The sequence below is a fragment of the Brachyhypopomus gauderio genome, chromosome 15, assembly GCF_052324685.1.
Source record: "Brachyhypopomus gauderio isolate BG-103 chromosome 15, BGAUD_0.2, whole genome shotgun sequence".
Classification (NCBI taxonomy): domain Eukaryota; kingdom Metazoa; phylum Chordata; class Actinopteri; order Gymnotiformes; family Hypopomidae; genus Brachyhypopomus; species Brachyhypopomus gauderio.
In genome coordinates, this window is record NC_135225.1 from 8344347 (window position 1) to 8359101 (window position 14755).

The following is a 14755-nucleotide window of genomic DNA, read 5'->3' on the forward strand; positions in this document are numbered from 1 at the left end:
TGACAAAGAGGTAGAGGAGGGAGGGAGAGATGGAGAGAAGAGGGCGGGAGGAAGAGAAGGGAGAGAGGAGGGGCCAAGGGAAGTTAAAGTGAAAAAATAAGTGTTTCTTTCCTTCTCATGTACAGCTTCTGAGGCAAAGGATTTGAATCTAAAAAATGTGTGCTGGAGAGAAAAACAAGTTAAGTCTTCTGACGAAACATGCAGATTCCAAAGCATGCCATTTACACACACAGTGCTCCGAAAAGGAAGAGGCCACTGACAGTGTGTGTGCGCTTGTTTTATCATTAATATATACACATGGACATTTTTAGAAATTTCAAATGAGAATGAACAGCCAACATTCAGCACTGAAGCTTCTGCTGTTGTTTTAAATGTCCTGCCTGCAACACCATGTCACAAACCGCTATGAACTTTTCTGGCCATAATCCCCCTCACACCCAACCCAGACCACATGAAGTGATCTAACCGTGTCAAATGCTCAAATGTTGTCATGAATGGCAAAATGCAAAAACAAATTTATTCCGATCTAAAAGCTACTGACTCTTTGGGGAAGCAGCCCAGTCATGACCATAGCGAGAGAGAGAGAGAGAGAGAGAGAGGAGAGAGAGAGAGAGAGAGAGAGAGAGAGAGAGAGAGAGAGAGAGAGAGAGAGAGAGAGAGAGAGAGAGAGAGAATGATACACTTTCAAAAACCAGGGAGCACACAGAATACTTGACTAGTGCATCATTTAGTACTGGACCATAAACATCACTGCTAAGGAAAAGAAAACAAACTTGTTTGACAAGCAAGAAGTGAAAATGTATGAATGTCACTGAGAAATGTTTTCACCCAGCTCCTCTACTGCTGCTGTTGATAAAAGCTGTGTTTAGGATGTGAAAGAGAATATGCATAACTCCCCTGAAAAAGCAACAATGAAACAGAATTAGTAAAATTACCAAAAGACGCTTAGGAACAGAGTCAGTATTAGAGATGGGAATGATTTTTGCAAGTCAACACTAGATTAAGGAGGAAAACACCATTTAAAGACATCTAGGGGTGTAGAATTAACTGAGATGAACCAAAATGCAGCTTTGACGTGCTGTCGGCGCGACCACCTGGGCAGATAGGGACACTACAGGGACACTACAGGGACATTACAGGGACATTACAGGGACACTACAGGGACATTACAGGGACACTACAGGAACATTACAGGGACACTACAGGAACATTACAGGAACACTACAGGGACATTACAGGGACACTACAGGGACATTACAGGGACACTACAGGGACATTACAGGGACACTACAGGAACATTACAGGAACACTACAGGGACATTACAGGGACACTACAGGGACATTACAGGGACACTACAGGGACATTACAGGGACACTACAGGAACATTACAGGAACACTACAGGGACATTACAGGGACACTACAGGAACATTACAGGAACACTACAGGGACACTACAGGGACATTACAGGGACACTACAGGAACATTACAGGGACACTACAGGGACATTACAGGGACACTACAGGGACACTACAGGGACATTACAGGGACACTACGGGGACACTACAGGGACACTACAGGGACACTACAGGGACATTACAGGGACACTACAGGAACATTACAGGGACACTACAGGGACACTACAGTGGGAACAGTGAAGGTGGAGCGTGAGATATTTTCTTCTGGCAAATCAAAGAATCTTCTACACTAAATTTGCTGTAAATTTCATGGGATCATCAAGTGAAATGAATAATGAATATATATACGCATATTATAATATAATATATATAATATACATCTCCTTATGAATAGACTACCAATTCACTCTGAATCCTTGTTTTAGGTTATTAAGGAGAGCTTGAGGAACGTCAGGGCAGCTGAACGGGTCCTTGTGACTCGCACCGGGGAGTGGAGAGCACTGTCTGTAGCATTCAAACGCCCGTGCTACCCCACCCACCACATTCCTCTCCCCCTTCTCCCTCCGTCTCACTGCCCTGCTCCCCCCCAGCCCTCCATCCTCTTCCCTCCATCTTTGAGGTGAAAGGTCACCAGCAGAGCAGAGGAGAATAGCTGAGACTAGCCTGGTTAGCGACTCTCCTAATGCCTTGGCGCAAGTTCGGGAAGTTAAGTGGTTTGTTTCCTGGTGTTTAAGGCTTGGGTTTGGGAAAGGGAAGCCAGTCCTGGGTGAAAAAGTGCAGCTGTCACCTACTGCCCCTGATGGAGCACAGAGAGATTCAACAGGAGGAGCCAGAGGAGAGAAAGGCAGTGAGAGGCAGCATGTTCCAGCCTCACTCAGCACACGCTGTTCCCACACACACACAGAGACGGGCAGGAACACACGACCGGCTGCTTCTCCGCAGCTAACGCGACAGAGCTGAGCAATGACCCCGTTTCAACCACCCACCCCCCACCCACTGATGCAGAAAGTCTCTGGGTGGACAGAGAGAAAAAAAAAGACTCACGACATCAAAAGGGGAGCTCATTCTTTCCCTTATACTCTGTTTTTAAGGTTGTTGTAAAATGGTTGGCGAAGGCTGCGTTTTTACAGCACGGTTTTAAAAGAGTGGCTTAGCTGCGGCTCGCTTCCTGGCTACGGCTCCTGCCAGTAGCTAAGTGCATGAAACAGAGCACCGGATAAGTCCAGAATTAGTGTAAAACCGAGGCTGAGGCCTTTGGACAGGAGAACACAGGGCTGACAGAGCAGGGGTTTGGAAATGCAACCCTGCTGCTACGCTGGCGGGACACTCTGTCCTAACCAAACAGACAACACAAACTTCACGTGAGGGACAGAATGAGACGCATAACGTCTATTATTTGGCACGCAGGTGAAGAAGCAGAGGAGAGCTGGGCTGAGGATGGAGACATGGTTGGAGCGTGTAAGTGAGTGAGTGAGAGAGGGAGGGAGGGAGGGAGTGAGCTAGGGTCCCAGCGAGGGAGCAAGTGAGAGAGGGAGCAAGAGAGGGATGGAGCAAGTGAGCGAGCGCTGGGTTTTCAGTGATATTATGATCCTGTAACAGGATCTGCACGTTTCCATGCCTGTGCTTCTGTCTTCCCCTCCCCCTCACCTCTGCGCTGTGCTATTTCAGGTCCTGAGGGTACAGATTCATACACACGCAAGCACACTTGCACACTCGTGCATGCATGCATACCCGTACACACACTCGCGCGCGCGCGCTAACACACATGCATACATGCACAGCTCACGGTTCTGTGGTGAGTTCCATGAGGACAGTGTGTCAGGCCACAACCACACAGACAGCTAGGACAGTAAAACATGAATTCTTCTGTCTACATGTAATAGCACATACATTACTGCGTTAAATGCGAAAGGTCTGTGAGGAGAACGGCAAAGATAAAGAATGACAGGCAGAAAAAATGACGAGAAGGAAGAGAGAGAGAGAGAGAGAGAGAGAGAGAGAGAGAGAGAGAGAGAGAGAGAGAGAGAGAGAGAGAGAGAGAGAGAGAGAGAGAGAGAGAGAGAGAGAGAGAGGCAGCGCACCGTCTGGTGTCATCTTACAGTATCATTACAGGCACATAATACATGTTCATCCTCCTCTCCGCCTGGCCTCTGTACTTACTCTGCGCGCTTTGTCACGGCACTTGATGGCACAAAGACGGGGGTGTCATTTGTGTGGGCCCTCCTGACGAAGGCTCAATAATACTGAGCACGAGCAGGAGAGGAGAGAGTGGAGGGACACCAAGAGAAAAAGAGGGAAAGAGACAGAAAGAATGAGACAGACAGAGAGATACAGATAGTGAGCAATACGCCGAGAGAGAGGCGGACCAAATGACACATTTATGGCACAGCAGAGGTTCAGCAGCAGTTTGGCATTATGCAAGAAAGACACCAGTGTGGTATAAGCAAGCTGTGTAAATACGGAGAAATAAGCTACTATGACTCCAATTATCTCATCAGACCAATACTGCAATACAAAAATAGAATCAGCTGTTGCACAGACAACTAGCTTCTAATGGTCATATCACTTGCAATACACCAACATCTTCACAATTTCACTTTAATATAAAAACTGATATTTTAAACAGCACGAGGACGATGAAAAAAACCCCTCGCTGCTGGAGAATCCTCCCTTTTGTCACCATATCTTTCTCTGCGCAGAGCAAAACATCAATAACAAACAGCAGTGACCAGGCAAAATAAGCTCTGGACGAGGAGCAAACAGACGAAGCTCCACGCCAGCTCTGGCGTCCAGCAGAGCAGAGCGCGAGACGGGCCGATGGCACTGACTCATCCCGCGGCCAACGCGTTCCCTGGACGTGTGCTGCGGCGTCTCGGCTACGCTCACGGTCACGGCCGGGGCCAAGGGAGAGCCAGCACGCGGTGCCTTTGCCCGGAGCAGCCGGGCCGTGTGGGTGTCACACAACATGTGCAGTAAGGCAGCAGCATGCAGCCCGGCTTTACGTCAGCGGAGGCAACAAGAGAACTCGCATAACAGCCCAGAGCGTAAGGAATGTGGCAGAACTACTGTATCGCCCGGCTCTCGGAGCAGGGCTGCACTTCCTCACATTTCAAACGTGTGCCGTGCCAAAATTCTCACACGCTTTATAAAGGAGGCACGCTTTTTGAAAGAGAGGACCCCAAACACAGAGCGGCAAGAAAGAAGAATCCAGCATTGAAGCGGAAGGGTACTTAAAGTCTTCAGAGCCAAGAAATACCCCCCCCCCCCCCCCCACAACCCCACCAATACACAGCTCTGAATGCTGCCCTAAGATAATGCATTAAAATAGTGAACGCTGTATAATGGAGACTAAAACACCCAGAACTCCAGTGTTCAGTGCTGCTAATGCAAGTTAAATGCTGGCACAGAGAAGGACGCTTTTCAAACCGGTTTGACCAGAGGGCCCAAAACGTCATGCAGTATGTGGGGGTGTAAGACACTTACTCTCTGGAAAATATAATCAAACCAATACGAATGAAGACTTGCTCAGAAAAGCTCAGAAGTCGAGTTGTCATAATTTCCTAAGAAAGTTACTACAGCATATTTACCTATATGACACTCAGAAATGATTAATGACAAGATAATGGCCATACAGACTATAGGTCTGACTGCTGATGTCCAGCTTCAGCAAAATTAGTAAAATGCTGCACTGTATTATGAAATGCTATGAGAAATTGGAAATGTGCCGTCAATAATAAAGAATGTTTTCTTTAACTGTAACTCTCCCTTTGCATTGTAAAATATGAAAGTGCTTAATGAAAGAATTCAATATAAGGAGCTTGCGTACATCTTGAGTTTATACAAACAACACTAAAGGAGCATATACATATCACCACAATGAAGGGACAATACATGGACATGTGCGCCTGGAGAATGCTCTGTGTTCAACTGCCCTAACTGAATCCAGCAACTTGAGATGTGAAATCTGCCCACGTCTCCTGCATTAACTTAAATGACCTTGCTTGCTGCATGCCACTTAGGCTTGGTAATACATGCTTGGCCCATCCAGCATCAGCAGACTAGGGTTTTACTACAGAGCCACACACACACGCGCACGCACGTCATGCATAGCTCCACATTCATAGGCAACATGAGGTCAGAAGGCCTCTGCCAGAGGAGACCCATGAAACTATGGACAGAATCTACAATGTACAGGTTACTCGCCTGACTGGCATGGTATATACTACTAAGTGACATTAAAATTAGAGTAATCAGTTGAACAACCTGAAAAAAGGCCAGTGATTGTAATAAGAGTTTGGTATGAACATTCACTAGCAGATCTAACTGGACCTTGATCCCAACTGAATTTAGTATGTGGTTTTGTGTGTGTGTGTGTGTGTGTGTGTGTGTGTGTGTGTGTGAGAGAGAGAGATAGAGAGAGAGCAACAGAGAGAGAGAAACAGAGAGAAAGAGATAGAGAATGCATGCATGTGATCGTTCTTTGGACTTTGCCTCACAAGAAGACTCAAAAAGCACCACAGAGTGTAACTGTGGATTTCACTCAATTTTTGCCAATATTTTAAGACACATTCTCGCAGGCCAGCAGCATACTCATACTCATACACTCTCACTGCTATGCAGCAGACCACAAGTCTGCAGTTTTTCATTTGATTATTCATAGGCTGAATACAGAAACTATAGATCAGGTGGTCAACTATCATACTAACCCCACTCTTTACCTATAGGCCTTTGTAACATTTAACCTGTTTGCTAACAGGGTAACTGGTCACTGGATGTTTTCTTTTCCAATTACCTGCTACAGGGAATGTTCAATTGAATATTACCGAGGATTAACTCATTATTTGAGCATTGATATCTCATTAGTTCAGAGTTAGCAAACACACTCACACGCGCAGAGAGGCATAGAGAGAGAGAGAGAGAGAGAGAGAGAGAGAGAGAGAGAGAGAGAGAGCGAGAGAGAGAAAGGGTTATAATAAAAAGTGGCAGTACGTTTAGATTGGTTACAGTGTAAGCTATCGCGGTGGCCAAATAGTGTAGGCTGGGGAAAAAGCGACACCTAAGTAGGCTTTCTGAATAAAAGAGTATCAGTCCTTCAGCGACTCGAGAAGTTGTTGACGAACCAAGAGGTTTATTTGATTCATTTAAAAGGACTGTTGCAGCCGTCAGACTACTATTATCACAGAAACACACAACCATTTAAAACCATTTAAAATTTCGACGCCTTACTAATCTTTAACGTCAAATTGGTCACACTGCATTAGCACGTCAACCTCAAAAAGCTAACAAAACTTAATAAACAACCCGAATCTGTCTTCATCACCGTATTATTCAGTGAGCTCTATAAACAGAGAGGTTCTGGCTTTTGCTTTGCCCGCGACATGCTGTCGAACTTTATGTACAGACCGAAGAGGGAAGACGGACCAGACAACAATACACGAATACATTAATGTTGCCTTTTACGATAGTGACACACACACCGTGTAACGTTATAGCCCGTCACTTTGAAAGCCACACAGGCCACGACGTTACAGTCGTTCGGCGTTGTTCGTGTGAGATCTTTGAGCTACTTACCACGGTTAGCTGAAGTGGAGGTTTAAAATTAAGCATCGGGAAGGATCGCTTTATTGTTGACAGCCCTACTTCCAAATCAAACGACGGCACCGACACAACTCTTGGACCGAAAGAAGACGCCGCACGGCTGAAAAGCAACGCTCGGCGTCAATGAAACAAGTGAGAAGACGGCAGAAAATCGCCAGTCAGACGTACAAAAGGGCAGGAGCGGAGTGGTCGCCACAGTCGCCCTCGCAGATGTATGACGTAGAGTGAGACTTTGGCTGCGCTGCTCGTCCAACACGCCGAGCCTGGTCTCGTCCAACACACACCGAGCCTGGTCTCGTCCAACACACTCCGAGCCTGGTCTCGTCCAACACACCGAGCCTGGTCTCGGAGAAGTCCGCCCCTACACACGCAAGCACCCCCCCCCCTCCTCCCCGACTGCGCCCTGAGCTTCCACCCACCCCTTAGAAAACTCTCACTGACGTAAAACCACTTGGTAAAAGTTGGTGGAAAAGCCTTTGTTTCTGATTCATACTCACTAGGTTCCAGCTACTTTATTAATACGTTACAACACCGTAGATCACGTTTAAAACACGGATCTGCACTAATATTTATTTATGGCATTTCTGTTATCCGCATGTCATACTTATTTGTATGACATGCAAATATATATATATGAGCAATATGTGTTTTCTGTAATGTCCTGCGTTAAAACTAAGGTAGGCTACATTCATGCTGTTTCCACTAGTAGAAAGACACTATTTTCGTCTACCCTCTTCAAGGGTCTAACTAGACTAGCTATACCGCCACCGCATGGCCACATCGATTACTACATGAGGCACCGTATTTCTCCTTATTCTTATTTCCATTATGAAAAAATACAATTACCGTTATGGTTTTGCGCCGTCTTTGCAGAAATTTAATTAGACTAGTAGAAGGCAAGTGAAATATGCGTATCTGAAACGTATCAATTTTATGCCTGTTTAGTACATTTTCACGCGATGGATTAGCAAAGGAATTAAACAATGAAATGCGAAAGATGGGTAGCAGTTCCGCTGAACCGAGTAGTACACTGTTAACGTGACTATATAAACATGTTGTCTATTTCTATGAAATTGTAAAATGTGTAGCAATGTGTTATTTCACTAATATAGCATACCATATAATCACATAAACATTTTGCATAAATAATTTAATTTTGAATAAGAAGTGATAAGTCAAGTTTTTATTAGTACTGTTGCAATAGTCAGAAACAAGGTAATCCAGGGTAAGATATTATTATGGGATAGAACGTGAACGGTCCAGTAAAAACAAAAACATCTTCCAAAATAAATAGACAAGGCCAAGGTGAGTGCATGAATGCTCAAAAAAAATCTGGGTAAAGAACATAATTGGTGAGACAGGGTTGTGTGAACACAATAGATGATCAGTGTTGGCAGATGTAATCAGCTAAGATAAAAGTACTGTCTAGTTTTACAGTAGTTTTTCTTAGTATGCATCCAGTTCACTGATTAAAGCTACTTGTTACATTCTGTATAAAGAGTTTAAAGGAGTATAATTTTGTTAATGCTTTGATATTAACAGTGATGCTACTACACTTATAGGTGAAAATCCTGCACAACAGATAAAACGGTTGAAATAGTTACCTGATTTAAAAAAAAGTCATTTTTATAGCAACATTTTAAAGGGAGCTCAATAAATGAGAAGTTTTGGTTGGTCTTACTTGAACTTTGTTCAGTTCACTAAGCAAACACACTGTAATTACTTTGAAGAAATCTAAGAAATATTCCATGCTTGCAGTCTGACTTCATCAATTTTTTAATTAAAATAATATTGATCTTATATTACAAAGAAATGGATAAATGAAGTAGGTACTCTGTGCATGTTTTAAATGGATGATATGTTAAACATTCCAATAGTTGGAGGTAACTGATATTACGGTAATATCTGGGTTATGTTAGGTGCTGGACATCCTGATCGGTTGGCTTGCTCTCCACTGTGCCTTAATGCCAAAAAGCACCACAACCTTCTGGGAAATCTGTGGAGGTGCTTGAAACAGCCCACTAATACGTCAGCTGTGGAGTTCAGGCAGGAGCAGAGCACACGCACCAGAGCCACATACAGCTCCCTCACCAGCAACAAGTCAAAGCTTGCAAATCTGAGACAATGATTTAATTCATCACCCCTGAAAAATGACCATCAAATCCACAGACTCTCCTGTCATCAGATTAAATAATGGTGAAGCATCAAGACATTTATCATGGTCAAAAATTACATTTTAAATGGGTTCAGATGTTTGTCTTTACAGTTACATATTCTGCACATAGAATGACTCCAGCCCAACACTGGTATCTGCTGCAGATGTATAGTGACAATGAATGGGTTGGCCTCTCACCCATTACTGGTATGCTCAGATTAGTCAACTGGTTCCAGTGCTTCATTAGCACGGGCAGAGAACATAGTCCCTGATATTATAAATTAAGGGAGCTCTACAGTACACTGTACTGGGGATAAAATATCTCCAGCATGTAAAAATATCTCAAATATAGCTTGTTCTATCAACAAGTGGTAGAACTACCAACATGGCTCTGCCAGAGGACTGTACTGGAAGGGACATAAGCTCATGTGAAGCCATGTTTCTCTGCCCATCTCTGTGTCATGACTGAGGAGAAGAGTAGTGAGCAGAGGGGTGGTTCTAAATAAAGATTTCAGGTCAAAAACAGGAAATGGCTCAGTGAGCAGTCGGGGCAGGAATGAGAAATGCTGGCTGCTGGGAGGCATCCACAACATCCCCTTTGTTCCCTGCACAAGTAGCAAGAAACCATAGCGCTCTCCATCTCTCTCTCTCTCTCTCTCTCTCTCTCTCTCTCTCTCTCTCTCTCTCTCTCTCTCTCTCTCTCTCTCTCTCTCTCCCGCTTTCTCTGTCTCTCCCTTTGTCACTCTCTCTCCATTACACATTCACATACTACAGCACTACACGAACATTTACACTACATTACGGGAGCCTCCTGCACACTGCCTCCGCATTTAACACTGCACGACTTAGTGTGGGGGGACACATGAGTCAACAGTAAGTCATGAGCAACAGTTTGAATTCCAGAATAATCTCATTCAGACTTTGCATTGATTCCAGTTCCTATATTTAGAAAAGAAAAGGATTATCTAGGGAAAAAAGGCTTCTAGTCAGATTTGTTATATCACTATATGTGAATGAGCCATTTGTAACTCATTCACAGCTAAGTGTGCTGTGATGTAAAAACACAATACACCAAATTCTTTAAAGCATTGATAAATGACACTGCCACCCTCTTGTGATCATTTCACACGCACAAGCGCACACACACACATACACACACACACACACACACACACACACACACACACACACACACACACACACACACCATGCACGATGCATATATGCACAAAGAGGCTGCTAGATTACAGTGCTCTTAATTACAGCCCTCTTCAAGAGACACAGAGTCATGGTGCCAGCTAAACTCCCTCCCTCTGTTTCTCTCTCTCCCTCTCTCCCCCCCTGACTGTTCACGCCCCCTCTCTCTGCCTCCCTCTTGTTCTGCTCCACTCCACCCCTCCTCTTCGTTCCGCAGAGGGTACTTGGCACATCTCTGCCCCCCTCATTATCTAATTTGGCTCATTAGCCATGCAGCCACACATCAGCAGGAGGGTGCCTGAGTATGCACTCTCATTTTAACATCATAATTAATAACGCCCCATCAATAAACGGCTGTGTATTCAAAGCCAGCAGCTCATTGAGAGAGCAGAGGCTGGGCAAGGAGTTAAAACAGGTCTGAAATGCGATTCCGATTTGCTCTTTATTTATTTATTGCTCACCACTATTCGTGTCTGAGGGGATCCTGCGTTCCAGGCCGCCAGAAAGGCGTGACGCTCCACCACTGGGTGAGAGGTGAGCAGAGCCTTCTGCTGGAGTAAGGAGACCTCCTGCCCACTCTGATCCTGGCCAAGTCACATGTCAGACCTTCTTCTTGGCATCCGCAACCACTCTAGTCTCTACTGGGCTTAGCAATGCCACAGACAAGCACACATAATAATCGCACGTGCCAAACTGCATGTACATTGGAAAAGGTATGGCCATGTATATGCATGTGTGTGCAACATGGTATTGGGTGGGCTAGGTCCCCAGTTTTGGCAACAATTGGATGGGAAGGAAGGGGAGGAAAAGTATTAAGGATTGTCCTCAAAGAAAAAAGAAGGGAACATGACAAAAAAGCAACACAAAAAACTAAACCCGTAAAATATTATAATGAATGTGTACTAACCATGGTAATGGCAACAAAACCACTAGATTGTATTCAGCTGTTTAAAGATGGGGCTGAAAAGTGTGCTTTAATTCAAATGGGTAAAACTGCAGTACAGAGACGTGCTGGTACCTACATAGCAAATGAGAGAAGCAGCCCAACACTGTGTGCATGTACTTTGCGTTTATCGTTGGGTTTATTCTGTTGTCATGGAGAGCATACAGAACAATATTGATATGACACCAGATACCCCACTCCACACATTTGTTGCACGCATGCATGCACACACACACACACACACACACACACACACACACACACACACACACACACACACACACACACACACACACACACAAACATATTCACATGCAGACACAAACACATTCACACCCGCCCAAGCTGGACTGAAACTAAGACAGTAATGGTTGTGGTTTTGGAAGTGGGCTCCATGTGTGACAGGCCTCCATTCATCACACTGTTTTTCCTTTTCATTTCGACTCTCCTGGACAGCGCTGCAGAGCGATCTCAAGAAGCTTCAGTCATGCTTATTGAGAGGAAGGTTTGAGAGTAGACAAATAGAAACCCAACCAGCGGAAAAGTCCAACACTAGACAAAGGGGTTTTGGCACAGACCAGCTCTCATAAAATCCTGTAGGAAAAAGGAGGCGTCCTATTAAAGATTGACTCAGCAACTTTCTTTTCCTACATGAAAGAAAAATGTTTAAATATTTGTATATAGTATGACAGAAATAGCAAGGGTTGCTAAAGCTTAAATTTAAGTGAACTGCGTGTGTGAGAAAGACAAAAGAAAAAGAGAAAAAGAAAGAGAGAGTGCATTTGCATGCCTGTGCGCAAACATTTAGTTCAGATGTGTATTCAAGTACACATTTACATGTTTATGTGTTTATGTGTGTTGCAGTAAATAGCTACCACAGATAGTACTATCACATTGTGTACTGTTCACACTTATGCCCTAAAGTTCATGTTGCCCTAAACTGAAAAAATAAGCCTTATTTATGCATGTTAACAAACCCAACCAAGACAACAGCAAGACTTTGATTGCTGTTCTTGTTAAGCACTGACAGACAAAACCAGCCTGGTGAGTGTGATGCATTCCAAAAGGTCTAGTCATATAAAAAGCATTAAGTACCAAACCTACACTTGGAAAGTACAGTGAAATGCAAGTAGCTCTGCAACTCTTGGCTAATGATAAATGCTCCTCTATCAAGACATGATTTCTCTCGTGGTGACTAATTCAATAAACATTCTGTAGTTTGGACACTGCTCCATCAGAGCTGGAAACTGTTTTTCTCTAATGAGGCATAACTGATTCTTTTCTCATCCCACATTAAACAGTTGTTTAATACCAAACAATTGACAATACATATTGACAGAGATAATGTAAGCACATTTGTGCATATTAGTCACAACTGCATATGACAACAGTGTCTGCCCTATGACAGACAGCAAGAGGATAAAAAAACTTACAGGAGGTCCATGAACGAAAAAAAGAACATGGGGAAGTCAAAATAAAAGCTGTGATGTCGGTCCTCTGTGCAAAATAAAAGTCTGTGATGATGGTCCTCTGTGCTTCTGTGCACATTAATTTCCTTGTTTGGTTATTCTAGATTTTTGAGACTTTTTTAACATGGTTTAAAATGATATATAACTCATTTTAAACACCATGTAATCTAGAACATGTCACATGTAAAACACCTGGGTGTGTGGTTAGGGAAAATACTGGTGTCATCAAAGTAGAGGCCACTGCTGTACCAGACCGGGCTCCACAGGGCAGGGTATTGGCAGGTAAACATGACATAATATGATAAAGGCATCACAATATAATTTCAGTATGAGAAAGCACAGGTAGCTGGAAAGTTTATTTAGTTAAAAAGAAACAAGATCTTAGAGAAACACAGTACTACTAATGCATTTTATTGGTTTATTGTTATCCTGTTGCTCTTTGTCATCTAAGACAGCATTTTCAGTAAAGAACTATGCTATTGTTTGTTATTTTGGATCAGATTTTGTTCAGATAGTTATCAATACACATATCAATAACAATTTAACCAAGTGACTATTTTGACCACATATTCAGTACTATAGGGTTTCCACCAAATGGCTCATTCTCTGTTCTCTCTCCTATACCTGTTCCTTAACAAGGTCTAAACAGATCCCAAGAAGTGTACATTTTTACCATGCTATTTTAATTATATTCTAATCTCATTACTGCATTAATGATTTGTTGGAAGATGCCAAAAATGCCTACCTTATGCTGTCATGTCCACTCTTTACAGTGCCCAACCTTTCTGCCTACAGAACCAGACATTTTGCCCAGGTGAGCTGCTGTGATAAACTGTTGGTGGCGATGTGACATAACCCTACTGGGGTTAGGCAATGTCCTCTGTTGTGTGTGTGTGTGTGTGTGTGTGTGTGTGTGTGTGTGTGTGTGTGTGTGTGTGTGTGTGTGTGAGTGGGTGAGACTACCTTTAAAGCACTATCATTCAGCAGGACAGCAGCCGCCGGTGGTGTGAGCATACGTACAGTCTGCTAGATCACTACTAGCAGCCTCACAGTTACATTCACAGCAGCACAGCACATACCAGCAAAACGGTATGGAGCTCACACTAGGATCACACTAGGATCTAGGAACACACTAGGATCTGCACTATACACTTTACTGAATGAACACATGCTTGTATCCATTTTAGGTGTGTCCCATGACATAGTTCTAGAGTGCCTGAAAGAAAATAACAAGACAGGCAAGGGGTAAAGGAGTAAATCAACACTAAGTAGTTATTAGACTAAATGCAGGTCAGTGAAGTAGGTTAGATGCCTGATCATCCCCTTCAGAGAGCATTCAATCAGGTCACACTATTCAGTAGCAGCAAGCAGCCTTTCTATATGGTAAACTTGCGTGATGTTCACCTCATGCTTCCGTCATACCATACATATTTTGCTGTCAAACATTTTAGAATGTGTCTAATTACTTTTGTGAGCAGGTTGGTACGGGGTATTCAAATATACCTTTCTTTTGGATTTAAACTTTGCTGTAAAAACACAAAAGCAAATGCACTAATCTATCCTTGAAATTAAATTTACTGAAAACATATAGCTTTTGTCCAAGTGGATAAATTATTTCGTATTTTTTCAAAAATTACAATTTCAATTATTTTAAACAATTAAACAGAATTAAAATAGTTTGGCAACATCACCTAGGCCTACTTTAGTAATGTTACACCTTGAACCGAGCCAGTCAGCACTGGTAACACTGATTCATTTTAAAGAGGAGCATGTATGCTGTGATATACATTATATTACTGCTGCTTAACACTGAACCATCGTGAGAGAAACGCTACACTGTGCAGCCCTCAACGCACCTGCTCTCCCTCCGCAGGCAGGGAGCCAGCTTCTTCCCTCGCACCTCCGTCTCCCCCCGACCCCCGAGTTTACAAAGGCATAGTACAAACGTCACTGTTTGTTTTTCAATCGCATGACAA

The 14755-nt window shown here is 43.6% G+C and overlaps 1 protein-coding gene across 8 annotated transcripts in view; it reads right to left on the reverse strand.

The window, feature by feature from the left end:
- sertad2b (SERTA domain containing 2b) overlaps positions 1-14755 on the reverse strand; it is a 28745-nt gene that overhangs the window by 6767 nt on the left and 7223 nt on the right. For 2 of the 8 annotated variants that reach the window (XM_076973797.1, XM_076973795.1), the window contains exons 1-2: positions 6989-7385; positions 3578-3660 (exon numbers count right to left, since the gene is read on the reverse strand). The exons of 3 other annotated variants lie outside the window; for them this stretch is intronic. The gene's annotated coding sequence lies outside the window, so the exon portion shown is untranslated. Of the gene's footprint in view, positions 1-3577; positions 3661-6988; positions 7386-14755 lie in introns of those variants that run through there. 3 more of the 8 variants (XM_076973794.1, XM_076973796.1, XM_076973800.1) reach the window with 2 other exon arrangements.